The following is a 6,000-nucleotide window of genomic DNA, read 5'->3' as shown; positions in this document are numbered from 1 at the left end:
CTGAATTAAGGTTTCCATAGGAAATCTTCAATTCAGCCCAGCTGAATTAAGTTTTCCATAGGAAATCTTCAATTCAGCCCAGCTGAATTAAGTTTTCCATAGGAAATCTTCAGTTCAGCGATGCTGAATTAAGGTTTCTATAGGAAATCTTCAATTCAGCCCAGCTGAATTAAGCTTTCTATAGGAAATCTTCAATTCAGCCCGGCTGAATTAAGGTATCTATAGGAAATCTTCAATTCAGCCAGGCTGAATTAAGCTTTCTATAGGAAATCTTCAATTCAGCCCGGCTGAATTAAGGTATCTATAGGAAATCTTCAATTCAGCCAGGCTGAATTAAGGTTTCTATAGGAAATCTTCAATTTAGTCTGGCTGAATTAAGGTTTCTATAGGAAATCTTCAATTCAGCCCGGCTGAATTAAGGTTTCTATAGGAAATTTTTAATTCAGCCCGGCTGAATTAAGGTTTCTATAGGAAATTTTCAATTCAGCCCGGCTGAATTAAGGTTTCTATAGGAAATCTTCAATTCAGCCCGGCTGAATTAAGGTTTCTATAGGAAATCTTCAATTCAGCCCTGCTGAATTAAGGTTTCTATAGGAAATCTTCAATTCAGCCCTGCTGAATTAAGGTTTCTATAGGAAATCTTCAATTCAGCCCTGCTGAATTAAGGTTTCTATAGGAAATCTTCAATTCTTCAAGGTTTCTATAGGAAATCTTGAATTCAGCCCGGCTGAATTAAGGTTTCTATAGGAAATCTTCAATTCAGCCCGGCTGAATTAAGGTTTCTATAGGAAATCTTCAATTCAGCCCGGCTGAATTAAGGTTTCTATAGGAAATCTGCAATTCAGCCCAGCTCAATTAAGGTTACTACAGGAAATCCTTAATTCAGTCAAACTGAATTAAAGTTTCTACAGGAAATCTTTAATTCAGCCCAGCTGAATTAAGGTTGCTATAGGAAATCTTCAATACTGCCCAGCTGAATTAAGGTTTCTATAGGAAATCTTCAATACTGCCCAGCTGAATTAAGGTTTCTATAGGAAATCTTCAAATCAGCCCAGCTGAATTAAGGTTTCCATAGGAAATCTTCAAATCAGCCCAGCTGAATTAAGGTTTCCATAGGAAATCTTCAAATCAGCCCAGCTGAATTAAGGTTTCCATAGGAAATCTGCAATTCAGCTCAGCTGTATAAGGGTTTCTATAGAAAATCTGCAATTCAGCTCAGCTGAATAAAGGTTTCCATAGGAAATCTGCAATTCAGCTCAGCTGAATAAGGGTTTCCTTAGGAAATCTGCAATTCAGCTCAGCTGAATGATGGTTTTTATAGGAAATCTTTAATTCTGCCCAGCTAAATTAAGTTTATTTTCAATTCACTTTCTAATAAATTTATTTATTCCAAATACAGAAAAAATAAATTAATAATCCAACGAATTTCCATTTAATTAGATTTTAACAAGATTTAATCAAACCCCACCAAAAGAGGCCTTTAAATGCTGCCAAATTTGTAATTCAAATTTTTATTTGTGTGCTGAACAATTCAGGCAATTGTGTATTCGAATTCAATAACAAACGAAATGGGAAGCAGAAAATAAGAAATATAACCATTAAATTGTAATAAATATGGAATAAAAGCGAAGACAAGAAAAACCCCGACTTATTTGTCTTTGATTTCAAATAAATTCACAATGGCTTTTCCTCAAGGCTGATGGGGTGTTTGGGAGTAGTCGGCGGAAACGGATGTAATGCCAACCAAAAGTAAATAATTTGAAGTTTACCGACAGCCGTTTGTCGACAGACAACCAGTAAACAAAACCAAGGGAATGCCGGCCAAACGGAAATTTTTGATGAAGACCACAAAGGCAGCAACAACAACAACCACAAGAAGAAAAACTCATAACCAAAGGACATTTAAATGAAAAGAAATACTACTGAAATCCTGCAAAGGACTTGGGGGCAAAGCAGTATGGCCGTGCCTTAATGCCATTGACTGAGATTTCGGAATTCTGGTAATACAAATTAAATGCTCATTTGCGGGCAATAAAAGATGCCTTTCAATCTCCAAATGGCCTAATGAAATTATCTCTTCGCCTTCATCTTCTTTGCTTCGCGGTGGTGGTATTGAAATAAATTTTAACGCTTTTACTTTCTGTTATTGCTTCCCATCTCCTCTCCACCCATCATCTCCATATTCTGACATTGATGTCTATACAATTCATTGAAACAGTTGTATAAATCCCTCAGAAAGCGAATGGAGGACAATCATGGCCTTATTCAAATTACCCACTTGATATGAAGGAGAAGGGGATGGCAGGCTTCTTGGCGCCTTCACGATTGTGCTGGAGATTTTTTTAATTAAATTACTTGATGAAAATATTCGATAAAGTTTTTTTCATCGGCCTGGTTTTGAAAATTCAAAAAATATTTTCATCAATTTGAATATGAATATGCGGTCAGTCATAACAAAGGGGGAAAGGGGAGCACCGAAATGAACAATGTTTCTTTTGTCTTGGAGTTTTTGAATTCAAGCGTAAAATGTGGCAAGATTTTACAGATGTAACGAATATTTAATAAAATTTCTCCATGGAAATCTTAATTCAGCCTTGCTTAATTGAAGATTTCCTATAGAAACCTCAATTCAGCTGAGCTAAATTAAAGATTTCCTATGGAAACCATAATTCAGTTGGGCTGAATTGAAGATTTCCTACGGAAACCTTAATTCAGCCGGGCTGAATTGAAGATTTCCTATGGAAACCTTAATTCAGCCGGGCTGAATTGAAGATTTCCTATGGAAACCTTAATTCAGCCGGGCTGAATTGAAGATTTCCTATGGAAACCTTAATTCAGCCGGGCTGAATTGAAGATTTCTTATGGAAACCTTAATTCAGCCGGGCTGAATTGAAGATTTTTTATAGAAACCTTAATTCAGCTGGGCTGAATTGAAGATTTCCTATAGAAACCTTAATTCAGCTGGGCTGAATTGAAGATTTCCTATAGAAACCTTAATTAAGCTGGCCTGAATTGAAGATTTCCTATAGAAACCTTAATTCAGCTGGGCTGAATTGAAGATTTCCTTTAAAAAATGTATTCATCACGCTGTATTATAATTTTATTATCCTCGCCAATTCATATTCCTCTTGTTATTGAAATTTTATTAGTTAGCCGTCATGTGGATGAATACTTTGCACTGTTTTTAACTTTATTACCAAAATAGATATTCGTGGCCACATTTTGAGCCTAGCTGTCATGTTGGTCCCACCTTCTAGTAGCCCACCAATTGGCTCGACTGTCACGTAAATCGTTTGCAACACAAAAATCTAATCAAAGAAATAGAATTTGATTTAGATTTGCTGTTGTTGTTGTTGGTGACACATTCAAGTTTTATCGCCGTCATTGTCGTCGGCAAGGTGTCACAAATTCCGAATTTTCTTTATGAATTTCTTGGTGGTGAGTTCCTATTTTTTGGAATGCATGCAGCATCTTGCCGTCTTCGCATTTGAGATGGCGTAAAGATAGCAAAAATTTGATTTGATTTGCATAATTAGATTTTTGTTCCAAAACAGGCAAATTTGGTAGAGGTGTGTTCACACCAATACACGAACACACACACGCCGACATACATACCGTCTAGATCAAGTGAGGGGAGCCGCACGTGCCTTAAATTTATATTTAGATGCCATTGGTGTATTAGTCAGTTCGTTTGTGACTCGACGAAATGTGTTTGCAATGGTTTATTAATGTTCGAGGTATTTTTTGGGTGGATTATTAAATGGCGTTGTTTGTTTTATTAATTGGAAATCGTTATTGGCCACATTCTCTTTGCTGAATTCGAAGAATATAAATGTATAGACATTTTTTATGGATAAAAATTACATCAAAGGACAATTTCGAAAGGAAATTCCAGAAAAAATGGAAAAACAATAAGAGATACTTTAATTCAGCTTTAATTCTGCTGAGCTGAATTGAAGATTTCCTATGGAAACCTTAATTCAGCTGAGCTGAATTGAAGATTTCCTATGGAAACCTTAATTCAGCTGAGCTGAATTGAAGATTTCCTATGGAAACCTTAATTCAGCTGAGCTGAATTGAAGATTTCCTATGGAAACCTTAATTCAGCTGGGCTGAATGGAAGATTTCCTACGGAAACCTTAATTCAGCTGGGCTGAATGGAAGATTTCCTACGGAAACCTTAATTCAGCTGGGCTGAATTGAAGATTTCCTATGGAAACCTTAATTCAGCTGGGCTGAATTGAAGATTTCCTATGGAAACCTTAATTCAGCTGGGCTGAATTGAAGATTTCCTATGGAAACCTTAATTCAGCTGGGCTGAATTGAAGATTTCCTATGGAAACCTTAATTCAGCTGGGCTGAATTGAAGATTTCCTATGGAAACCTTAATTCAGCTGGGCTGAATTGAAGATTTCCTATGGAAACCTTAATTCAGCTGGGCTGAATTGAAGATTTCCTATGGAAACCTTAATTCAGCTGGGCTGAATTGAAGATTTCCTTTGGAAACCTTAATTCAGCTGGGCTGAATTGAAGATTTCCTATGGAAACCTTAATTCAGCTGGGCTGAAGTGAAGATTTCCTATGGAAACCTTAATTCAGCTGGGCTGAAGTGAAGATTTCCTATGGAAACCTTAATTCAGCTGGGCTGAATTCAAGATTTCCTATGGAAACCTTAATTCAGCTGGGCTGAAGTGAAGATTTCCAATTAGAACCTTAATTCAGCTGGGCAGAATTGAAGATTTCCTATGAAAGCCGTAATTCAGCTGGGCTGAATTGAAGATTTTTCACTAAATTGATATGATTATCTTGTCTGTTTTTTTTTTTCGCACTCAATCTCCTTCATTGGTAAGCATAAAACATGAACACTTTTGCACCAGGTGTCTTTGGGAAAAGTGTTCCTAGCTATGCCAGCTTTGATAGTGCCATCAAGGTTTACTTAAATCTACCGGAAGGATACATGGAATTGTCATTTCCATGGCACTCAAGGCATAACTCAGAGAAGCAGCAACAGCTGGGTGAATTGATTGGCTGTTAATGTTACCCAACATTTTTCCAAGGTGTAGCGGAATTTGTTATGAATGAATAACTCGCTGAACACTGAGGCAACAACTACAAAAACCATAAACATTAAAAACATTTCAACACCAGAAAAAACAAAAACTCATTTGGGACTTGTAAACAACAACAAAAACATTATCTTCTTTTCTCTAAGATTTTTTTGTGGAAATATTCCCCTTTCCCTTCTTCCCCCGAACCAACGCGGCAATAAATCAAAACTGTTATTTTCACATTTTAATTTCACTAATGATATTGTTCTGTTCTGTTCAGCTAGGAGCTCAAGCTCAGGAAACAACATGTTTAAAACATTTTCGCTGTTCTTCCGGCGGCCTTACCTCCTTCCCCCTTCCACCAGTGCAACCATGTGGCACTACTCCTCTAGCAATGCAATGCAATTTAACATTGCATGCCAAGCAGCAAGAATTGAATTCCTTTCGTTTTTTGTTCTTTATTTTTCTTGTTCGCCTTCTCCTGCTGCGAAGCATTCACCAGCTTATGGAGGTTTTTCCCAAACAAATTGCATGCAGTTTATTGTCATTCGTCTTCGAAGTGGTTGCATATTTTTACCCCGTCCTTCTCACTCTTTTACAATCTACTTAAATAATATCTTTGACTTTTTCCCTCGGCTAGTGGCGGGGTGGAAAGGAAATTTTAGAATTTATGGTTGGCAAGGAATTTGGGCAATGCTACATTCAACCTAACTGAATTGAAGTTTTCATAGAAAAACTAAAATTCAGCTTAGCTGAATTCAACTTTCCATAGAAAATATGCAATTCACCTGGGCTGAATACTGATTTTCATGTGAAACCTGCAATTCAGCTCAGCTGAATTAAAGTTTCCACTGAAAATATGCAATTCAGCTCAGCTGAATTCAAGTTTCCATGGAAAATATGAAATGCAGTCCAACTGAATTAAAGTTTCCATAGGACATTATCAATTCAG

The sequence above is a fragment of the Musca vetustissima genome, unplaced genomic scaffold (assembly GCF_032173495.1).
Source record: "Musca vetustissima isolate MV318-11 ecotype Yass unplaced genomic scaffold, APGP_CSIRO_Mvet_v1 utg31086, whole genome shotgun sequence".
Taxonomy (NCBI): domain Eukaryota; kingdom Metazoa; phylum Arthropoda; class Insecta; order Diptera; family Muscidae; genus Musca; species Musca vetustissima.
Note: the sequence above shows the minus strand (reverse complement) of the source record.